Consider the following 11,361-nt stretch of genomic DNA (forward strand, 5'->3'; position numbering starts at 1 on the left):
GATGCTGCGGGAGAGTGGTGGGATAAGGTAAAGGAGAGTGCTCTGGACTTATATGAGAGGCAGGGGAAGTCAGCTATACCTTGGAGTGAGTTTAAGAGAGATATGCGCCGAGAGTTTGTACCTGAGCATGTCCGTATTAAGTTGAGAGAGAAGTTTGATGATTTTAAAATGACTCCGGATATGACTGTGGCTGAGTACTATCATAGGTTAAATGAGAAGTCTAGGTACACAGAGGATATGGGGCTGAGTCAGGAGAACTTATTGGCATTGAGATTTGAGAAAGGTTTGACCTATAAGATTATGGAAAAGGTACCGGTTGGGGTCCTTACAGATGTTAAGGAAGTGTATGAGACAGCGGGGAGAGCTGAGAGATTGGTCGAAATGGCCAAAGAGAATAGGGAGAGGGGTCCCAAGAAGAGGAAGGCTGAGAGTGAGGGTGGTGGTCAGTCCAGTTACAAGAGGGGCAACCATAACCAAGCGAGGGCTTACTCATCGGGATCGGGTTTTAGTGGTGGAGCTTCCTTTGGGCGTGGCCGAGGTGGTGGTAGTAGCAGCTAGGGTTTATCTTGTTATAACTGTGGCGGTATAGGCCACAAAAGACATGAGTGTAATAGTGCTGTGGGAAGAGGTTTTCAGAGGCCATCACAAGGGAGTTCTCTCAGGGTCCATCTTAGAGTTATGCTAGCAACATGTCGGCTGGATCATGGAACAATCAGGGTGGTCAGAGTAACAACAACGGGGGATCTAACCGCAATGGCGGTAATTCTTATTAGAGACTGGCAGCTACCAACAACCAGGGGTCGGCTGCCAAGCCGTCTACTTCTGCTAGTACTATCCAGGGAGGTAGACAGAAGAGCAGTGACAAGTGTTTCATGATGGACAATAAAACTGCTGAGGATGATGCTCACGTGATCGCGGGTACTTTTCTTGTTAATGGTGTTTTTACCTTTGTTTTGTTTGATTTGGGGGCATCACTTTCTTTTGTATCGTCGAGTCATGCTAAGCTTTTGGGCTTGAGGGAGTTTGAGTCTGTAAAAGACGAGGTTTTTATACTGTTGGGTGAGTCTGTATCTTGTGGGAGGTTGTATGGGGGTATGTCTATGATAGTTGGGCAGGTTGACCTTCTAGTTGATTTGTTAGAGTTTCCTATGGATGGTTTTGAGATGATAGTTGGTATGGATTGGCTGGGTAAGTACAAGGCTAGAATAGATTGTCACCAAAAGAGAGTTTCTTTGAGAGGTCCTAAGGGAGTTAGCGTGTCTTATCGTTGGTTTGTTGTCAAACCCAAAGTCAAAGTGATTGCAGCGGTGAAATTGAAGTCTTATCTGAGGAAGGGGTGTCCTTTGATTCTATGCCATGTGAGAGACCATAGTAAGGTGAGTTCGTCAGCTGATCAGATACCAGTGGTGGGAGAGTTTTCAGATATTTTTCTGGAGGAGATACCAGGTTTGCCACCAAAGAGGGATATAGATTTCAGTGTGGAGCTGAAACTAGGGACGAGACCAATCTCTAAGGCCCTGTACCGCATGGGTCCTAAGGAGCTTGAGAAGCTGAAGAAACGGCTGGATGATTTGATAGATAAGGGATACATTAGACCTAGTGTATCGCCATAGGGAGCACCAGTTCTGTTTGTGAAGAAGAAAGATGGGAGTTTGAGGTTGTGCATCGACTACAGAGAGCTGAACAGGGTTACAATGAAGAACAAGTATCCTTTGCCAAGGATAGATGATCTATTTGACCAGTTGAGTGGGGCAGGAGTCTTTTCCAAGATTGATTTGAAATCAGGTTACCATCAGGTGAGGATTCGGGACGAGGACATACCAAAGACAGCTTTTCAATCGAGGTACGGACACTATGAGTACGTGGTGATGCTGTTTGGGTTGTCTAATGCACCGGCAGTGTTTATGGATTTGATGAACCGAGTCTTCAGTCAGTTTTTGGATCGGTTTCGGGTGGTGTTCATAGATGATATCTTAGTCTATTCCAAGACTAAAGAGGAGCATGAGGAGCACTTGAGCTTGGTGTTACAAACTTTGCGTGACAGTCGGCTATATGCAAAGTTGTCTAAGTGTGAGTTCTGACTCGAGGAAGTTGCCTTTCTCGGGCATGTGATTTCCAAGGACGGTATAGCTGTGGATCCAACAAAGATAAAAGCAGTGTCTAAGTGGGAATCACCGAAGAATGTGGTAGAGATCAGGAGTTTCTTGGGTTTGGTAGAGTACTATCGTCGGTTCGTAAAAGACTTTTCAAAGATCGCCAGACCTAGACAGCGTTGATGAGGAAAAAGAACAGGTTTCGATGGGATGAAAGTTGTGAGACGGCGTTCCAAACATTAAAGGAGCGTTTTACCACTGCTCCAGTCTTAGCTTTACCTGAAGGGTGTGAGAACTTTAAGGTGTATACAGATGCTTCAAAGAACGGGTTGGGTTGTGTGTTGATGCAGAACGGGAAAGTCATTGCCTATGCTTATGGACAATTGAAGCCTTATGAGGAGAACTATCCGACATATGATCAAGAGTTGGGTGCAGTTGTGTTTGCTCTCAAGATTTGGAAGGACTACTCTTATGGGGCGAACTTTAAGGTGTTTTCAGATCACAAGAGCCTAAAGTACATCTTTACTCAAAAGGAGCTGAACATGAGACAGATGAGGTGGATTGAGCTTATAGGGGACTATGACATGGATATCATATACCATGAAGGGAAAGCAAACGTTGTGGCTAATGCGTTGAGCAGAAAGAGTGTGCATTCTCTTTGCACAGCTATGTCTTTGATGAGATTGAGAGATGAGGTGGGCAAGATAGGGATACATGTGATACAGGAAGGGAATGCTAGAGGAGACTTGATAGTGGAGCCTGATCTTTATGATGATATTCGTAGGAAGCAGGCTCTTGATTCTAAGATTCAGAAATGAAGAGCTGGAGTAGAGAAAAGGGACAGTGTCCCGGTTCTCTATTTATTCTGATGAGAGTGTTAGGTTTGATGGGAGATGGTGTATGCCTAGAGATGAGGAGTTGAAAAATATAATCATGACAGAGGCTCATTTCACACCGTATTGAGTACATCCGGGTGGTGACAAGCTTTATAGAGATTTGAAGAAGACTTTCTGCTGGCCTGGGATGAAAAGGGAAACAGCTGAGTTCGTGGCTCGATGTTTGACATGTCAAATTGTTAAGGGAGAGCAGCGATGACCACAAGGTAAGATTCAGTCTCTTGAGGTACCTGAGTGGAAATGGGAGTCTATCTCCATGGAGTTTATAGTGGGTTTACCGCAGAGCCAACATGGCAATAACATGATATGGGTAATCGTTGACCGATTGACTAAGTCAGCTCACTTTATTCCAATGAAAGATACATGGAGTAAAGTTCAGTTACCTAATGGGTATAAGAAGCATGTGGCGAGGTTACATAGAGTCCCAAAGGACATTGTGTCAGATCGAGATGCGAGGTTTATTTCTCGATTTTGGCAAGAGTTACAGGAAATGATGGGAACTACCTTGAGATGAGTACGACATTTCATCCTGCAACAGATTGACAGACAAAGAGAACTATCAAGACTTTGGAGGATATGTTGAGAGCTTGTGTGATGGAGTTTGGCGGTAGTTGGGAAGATAGGTTGGATTTGATGGAGTTTTCTTACAACAACAGCTACCATACGAGTATTGGGATGGCACCATTTGAGGCTTTGTATAGGAGGAGGTGTAGGAGTCCGATTTGCTGGGATGATAGAGCTGAGGCAGTGGTTTTAGGACCCCAGATGGTACAGGAGATGATAGAACAGGTTAAGATGATCAGACAAAAGATGAAAGCGGCCCAGGATTGACAAAAGAGATATGTAGCTCTACATCGCCGTGACATAGAGTTTCAGGTTAGGGATAAGGTTCTTCTGAAAGTGTCTCCTATGCGTGGGGTTATGAGGGTTGGTAAGAAAGAGAAGCTGAGCCTGAAGTTTATCAGACCATATGGGATTTTGGATTGTGTGGGAGAGGTTGCTTACTGGTTAGCGTTACCAGCAGCTTTGGATAGGGTGCATAATGTGTTTCATGTATCTCAGTTACGGAAGTATGTGAGTGTAGATACCCAGTATCTGTCGAGTCTCCAACAAACACCCGATGATTATCGGACTACAACATGATTAGGAATCGCAGCGTTTGATCGACAATTTTGTACAACTATACGTCGGAAAACTTAAAACGATTTCGAAAATAAAACATTTCAAAACTTTTCAAAAGTACCTGGAGTGTTTAATGCATGACGACTGGGTCGCAATGACACTGACTAGAGTCAAAACCGACACCGGACCAAAAACCGACTCAAAATTCAAATCCCGACTCCAACAACGAGTCAAACTGAGTCAAACACAAAAAACAAAACTTTTCAAGACTTCCATGTTAAGTATTTCCCGGAATGCTTCATGGTCAAGTATAAATCAAGTTCATCCAAAACATAGGATAGAACAAATCATGATTACAATTGCGTGATAGTGACAAGACACCTCGAACACCCGCGAAATGGCTCGTGCCTCTTTGAGCAGCCCATGCGGCCACGTTGCTCAAAATGCACACAACTACCCATTTCTCTATAAATACCCACCTTCACACACCATAACACCTTACGCGAGTGTCTGCCCCCTCATCTGTCCCTTAAAATTCTAGACTCGACTTCTCAAGTCACCAACCGACACGTGTTTTCGACCTACCGATCGAAAACACAAGCCTTACACATTGTATGGTACCGTCATCGTGCATTAAATCACTTGACCGACCATCTCGACCAACTACACCATCACTAAACTTAAAACACTCTTTTACATTGCTAAATCGGTTTTCAAACCGAGTTTTCCGACCAAACAAGTTGATACACTTTCGTCGTTTTCTCGTCTCAAGCCTAGCATGTAAGTATGAGGGTGTAAGAATCCTCTTCTATCATGTTTTTCATTTGTTTCATGACTATAACATGCTAAAACATGCATAACATGGTCCAAATATGGGATAAATGAGCCAAAATCGGATTTTTGGCCGAGACAGGGGTTGCTTGTATTGCAGTAGGGCTCGCGCCTAAAGCCCCTCTCAGGCCTTAATCCAGCCGTGTTTGGTTTCATCTTCCTCTTTATTTCATTATATAATTTCAATCGGTTTTTACCATTTCAAATATTTCAAATCATTTTTATGATAAACCTTTAACCATAAAACATTTTTCATCCTTGGTTCATAATACCATGACGGTTTAATCCGTGTTTCGGTGATAATATATGGTTAATAATATTTTAAAAGGTATTTTAAAAACTTTTATTTCATTTCTTTACATTTTCAAAACAAATGCATTAGTCATAAGTACAAAATCATCCTTGGTTCTACATACAATGTCGGATTTTAACCCGAGTACGATGATAAAAATTGACTAATTACAAACAAATGAACTTAAAACAATTAGTTCATAATCATTTTCAAAACTATTCGTGTCAAGTTTACAAAACCGAACCCGACATTGAATATTGTCAAAACAATGACGATTATCAAGTCTCGTTCTTCATATCAACACAAAAGTGGTCTAAACGACCTTTTCAAATCAAGACGGGATCAAACACCCTCTTTTCAAACCATTTTACAAACTTTTTCAATGGTTAGAAGACTTCTTCGATCGTCCGTTGTCCCGCGCCTAAACAGGCCACTCATTTTCTCATTTTTAATCAGGACAGGCCTGTTTGCATCGCCGGATGGCTCGCGCCTATATAGGCTGCCTGATGCAGACCCTGTTTCCTTCCAGTACTTGCCTATGACGATCCCGACTTCGGCTAACCCAAATACAGGACGGATCAGATGACAAATCTGCCCATTTTACATCATATTTGCAAAACGCCTTACTAAGACAAATGGATCACGTTATGCCCCATAAACCTAACTCGGTAAATAGATGTTTAATTTCCGTCTTACACGCAAATCAACATTAAATCCAACTCGACATCAAATACTTGATAACTTGGATTAAACAACCGACATAGAAAGCTCACATGTTAGGTTAAACTTTTGGATGCGCATTCATGCATTTTAACCGTTTTATCAACTTTTGCATTTAACCAACCAAGATTTATCAGTAGAGGCCGCTACCGTGGGCGGGATTGGGTCTCCGATTAAAGGCTTCCCAATACGTACCTTCACCTCTTACTCAGAAACTTTGGATAGTGGACGACCTTATCCAGGGCGTACGAGAGTCATTCTAGAGATAGGATGCTCAAGAGGGACGACTCCTTATCTTTAGTACCTATGTCAAACACCGCTTTTTGCCTTGGTTGACCTAGTTATAAAGTGGATTCAAACGGGTTCCAAGCATCCCACAAATTCTTGGTGGCGACTCCGAACATCTCTTGCATCGTTTCGAGACCCTTGCCAAGACGAAACCGAGCGATCTAAAACGATCCGGTCGAAAGCATTTTTACGCAACCGAGCGTGGCTATCAAAAGACCGCTGCATGTCCACACGTCGGCTGGGCGTTGCAGGTGGGCCATGTCCTTAGATTGGCGACTCCGCTGGAGATAACTAGGACACTTGTGTCTTTGTGATCCCTAGATGGTGAGACTCGAACGAGGTCTTGGTTGAAATGCAATAATTGATATTACGGTCATAGTCAGGTTCCTTGTCCGGGCCCACAACCTAACCCTTTTCGACCAATTGGCTCGTCTCGTCGGCTTGAGTTTTTCTCATCCCCGCGTTTCGAATCCCGGTTGGGTCAAGCATACCGTTGACGTTACACATTTCTGTTTCGTCAAAGAGATTTCACCACCTTCGAGCACGAGGCTAGGGCACCCTCCTTACACATTTTGTTCGGATTGGTATCCCTCTCGAAAATCGGGGTTTAATTGCTTGGTGTGTAACCCACCCTTTTAAGCCCAAACCCGTGTCAGCATTATGCATAATATAATGAAACTGCGAGTGCTTATGTGTTATCTAATCATAAGTTCTTTCGTGTCATTTCAAACTTTCAAAACACCCTTTTGCGCCGTTATAATGGCCGTTTCAAAACCTTGGTCTTTGAACGACCGTTGCATTTCAAACACCATGCCTTTTTAGGCCGTCGTAATGATGATTTTCTAACCCGGTTTTCTACAACCATTTCAAACACGCTTTTCTAGGCCGTCGTAATGACGATTTTCAAACCCGGTTTTCTACACCCATTTCAACACGCCTTTTTAGGCCGTCGTAATGACGATTTTCAAACCCAGTTTTCTACAACCATTTCAAACACGCCTTTCTAGGCCGTCGTAATGACGATTCTACAACCATTTCAAAAAACACCTTTTTACGCCGTTATAATCGCCGTGTCAAGACACGGATTTCAACCCGTCTCGCGCCAACACAATGGCTCTTTCAAAACCCGAGAAAGGCGCACACCCCTTTTTCAAAATATTTCAAATCCTGAGGACCATACACCGTCCCCGAGGCCTTGTCAAACATTTCAAAACTCGATTTTCAAAACATACACTTTTGAATTTAAAAAAAAAACGTCTTTGGAAACAGTACATTGTTTTCAGAGCCGACTCAAACTCAAACCGTCTTTTGAAAACAAACTTAAGACAACTCTTCAACTGACTGACTTTCGGAGATTCCTATTCTTCGGGAGCCGTCCATAAAGTGACAAACGAATCTTTTTGAAAATCTCTATTTTCGAAAACTTCAGTCCACCATTCCAATTCCGCCTCGTGTCTATCAAGTCGAAGCAAGCGTACTTATGGGTCTTTATTTATCAGTCGTCTCACCTCGAGACTCGTTCAACGGTGTCATGCCATTACGTTGGACGCGAGTCAAAGTCCGGTCAACACCGTCACATTATAAATCGAGTCAGCACCGAGGGACCACACACGGTCGCCCTCGTCTTGTTGAGTCTGATATGTTTTCGGTCCCTTATGTTGTCTGTGTTTAGTCATTAAAACGTCTCGGATTGAGATATAATGTGAGCCATTTTTCTGCCTCAGAACCATGGCCCCGTCTTCAGCTTCGTCTAACAACAACAATGACAAGAGAGATGTTACAACTGCTCAGCTAGCCAGCCTACTCACTGCTCTTATGGTCGCTCTGGACCATGTCGAGACCCGTATCGACACTCTGGAAAACAAGGAAACCGGAGAACACAACACTCTGCCTTTGACTGAAACTGAGAAAAGGCTCAAACTGTTGGAGGAACAACTCCTAGCCCGTGGTAACAACATCTACCTTGAGAACAATCGAAGATTCGAACCCGTTGGGGATCAACTACCCGACAACTTTACCCTGACTGATGTACCCAAGTTCAAAGGAGTGGAGGACCCACTCAACCATATTTGGGCCTTCAAAGATTACATGGCCATAAAAGGGGGGTCAAACAAGAGCTCTTCACTCGGATCTTTCCATCATCCCTGGAACCAATCCCTCGCCAGTGGTACTATTCCCTCGACCCCAAGAACCTCACTACCTGGGACGAAGCCGCTGTTGAATTTGCCAAACAGTATGCCGATAATGTCGAAATCCAAGCTAACACCCACACTCTTGAGGTCCTGACCCAGAATGATAAGGAAGGGTTCATAGAATTCATGACCCGTTGGAGGAGGGTAAGCACTCAATTGGTCAGTAAGCCGAGTGAATCAACTCTGGTGGAGAAATTTATCAACAACCTCCGCCCGGTTTATGCCAACCTGTTGAGATACGAAAACATCAAAACGTTCTAGGGCCTACAAATCCTTGGGACCCGTATTGAAGACAATCTCCGCAACGATGTCCTAGCCAAAACTACTAATAGAGGCTATCAAGGATCTACATCAACCGGATCTCGCCCCTATGGTCAGACGAACAAAATTGACGAGGTCAATCTCCTCGAACCAACCACGAAGAAAACCGAGTGTCCTCAAAGAGTATTCACAAACTTGGGGTCAACCTATGCCAGTGCCCTAAAAAGACTCATGGACCAAGGGAAACTACAACCGTTTGGGCCCACTCCGGACCCATCCGAGGCTAAGAAAACCCGTTTCTGAAATCCCAATGCCTATTGCTAGTATCACCAAGGAAAGGGTCATGACATGGAAACCTGCTTCAAACTCAAACACATCATCCAAGACATGATCGAGAAAGGAAAATTACCTTTACCTCCACCGATAAAACCAAATAACAAAACAAACCCCTTGGGAATCCATGCTATCTCTGACGACGAGCTGACCTTGGATTGCTCGCACCTCATCTTGCCAATAGATGACAAGGTGAATGCCTTGGAGAAGGATACCCCGGACGGGATGTTCGTATTCAGCGCTGAAACCATGCTCACCATGTTCCAGCAAGTTGAGGAAGCCATAGCCAGTCTCTTAGGAAGGATTACTCGACTTGAGGACGCTTACCACCGGTTGATTTTCAACCCACCAACACCGACACCACGTCCGAGGGAAGGTCCGCCAAACGCCGAAAACTACCCTCAACAGGAAGGATTTCTCCCTCGACCATTCTGGCATGCACCTCATAATAATCAACCCCACAATAATCAACCTCACAATAATTAACCCCACAAAAATAACCCCCACAAAAACTTCCCTCACAAAAACTACCCACTGAGGAGTACCCCTCCAAGGTACCCTCGAGATCCCGAAATTAACGGCATTTGGAGAGATGACGCCGAGGATGTCTACATGGTTCCGGGGAAAGGCAAACAAGCAAAAGAGATCGGTCATCTCACCCGGTCCGGACGCCCCTACCAAACCCGAACAATTCAACAGTCGTTCCAACGACGAATGACCAGGTTGTCCCGGACGTGGACGCTCAACCCATGGTTCCCGAAACTCGATCCTCAAACAACTGCAAAAGCAAAGGCCGAGATTTTAATTTGACAACTGATTGCTACATCCTTCGAACATCGGCAGGCTTTACTATAGGCCTTGGGAAAGTTGACAGTTCCCTCCACCTCCTCTCCTGAAGAAGTTGTGGCACACATGACAACGGATGTCACCGACCTGAACAACCCAGTCATCTTCTCTGACGAAGATATCCCTCCATTCGGAGCCAACCATAACCTGGCCCTGTACATCACCGTACAATGTCTCAAAAAGAATGTGCCTATGGTTCTAGTACTGGATGACAGATCTGCGGTTAATGTCATTCCCCTCAAGACGGCTCAAAAACTGGGTATCAAAGAAACTGATTTGGTCCCAACCAATCAAGGAGTACGCTCCTATGACGGCACTCGCCGTAAGGTTGCGGGGCTTATCACCTTGACCATTGCAACTGGACCCTTGGAAAGACAAGCCAGTTTTCAGGTGGTTGACATTAACGCCTCTTTCAACATGCTTCTGGGACACCCCTGGATTCACGCCGTCAAGGTCGTCACCTCAACCCTTCATCAGAAAATCAAGGTCCCTTTCAACGGGAAAACAATCACGATTCCCGCTTCCCCGATCAAGGCTATCATGAAAAAGGGAATAGCCTCCCAAGTCATTAAGGAAGACGACAGCGAAATGTGGGGATTCCAAGCTGTGAACGCCCTAACCAATGAATCAACACCCTTTGATTGTGACCCGTTCTCCAACCTCACAGTCAACCGCATTTTGATGCGCCAGGGTTATTTCCCGGGCCTACCTCTCAATCCGCTGAAAAGTACCTTGCCTCCCTTGAAACAGGCCAAGGTCCCTAACATCCCCTTCGGGCTAGGCTATGATCCTACCGTTGAAGACATCCAGGAGATGAACCTCCTAATACGGAAGCGCAAAAAGCACAGAGTCATCCTCCGCCCCTACCATTTGACTCTCAATGGATACTTCGACCCCGAGGGAGAATCCGAGCTCTACCACGGCCTTCCTAAGCCGATCTATAATTCCGTAGCCAAGGTTAAGAACTCGGACGTAGAAATCTTTCAAGACTGCTACTTTATCCCCGACAACACCAAAGCTACATCGACCAAATCTCAGTCGACCCCATGCCTCGACGGAAAAGCCGTCAGTCTCCTCTTCGGAGAGGACAACATCAAGCACCTCGGCTATGAGGACATTATCAACATTGATCTAAAAGATAACCAATTCGACCCCACCACCTTAATCTCTGATACTGACCCAGAGAAAGCTACACAACGCTGGAGGAAAACTGTCAAGTGGACCGATCGTCAAGGCGGCATTCTCAAGATTACAACTGGAGAAGGCCCTATGTTCAAAGAGGAAAGTGAAGAAGAGTCCGAGTCAGAGTCAGATTCTGTCTTAGCTCCTAGCACTCCTGACGTCCCAGTCAAAGTCTCTTTTCCACTGTTTTATCACAAACTTGTGGCTGCTTCAGAGGCCAAGTCAACTAGTGTCATCCCCACTCCCACGGAAGGTAGCAACCTGGAGCTTGTTCCAGGGGCCACCTCCTCTGCCGTGTCGCCTCT

Source organism: Silene latifolia, chromosome 1 (genome assembly GCF_048544455.1).
Source record: "Silene latifolia isolate original U9 population chromosome 1, ASM4854445v1, whole genome shotgun sequence".
Taxonomy (NCBI): Eukaryota; Viridiplantae; Streptophyta; class Magnoliopsida; order Caryophyllales; family Caryophyllaceae; genus Silene; species Silene latifolia.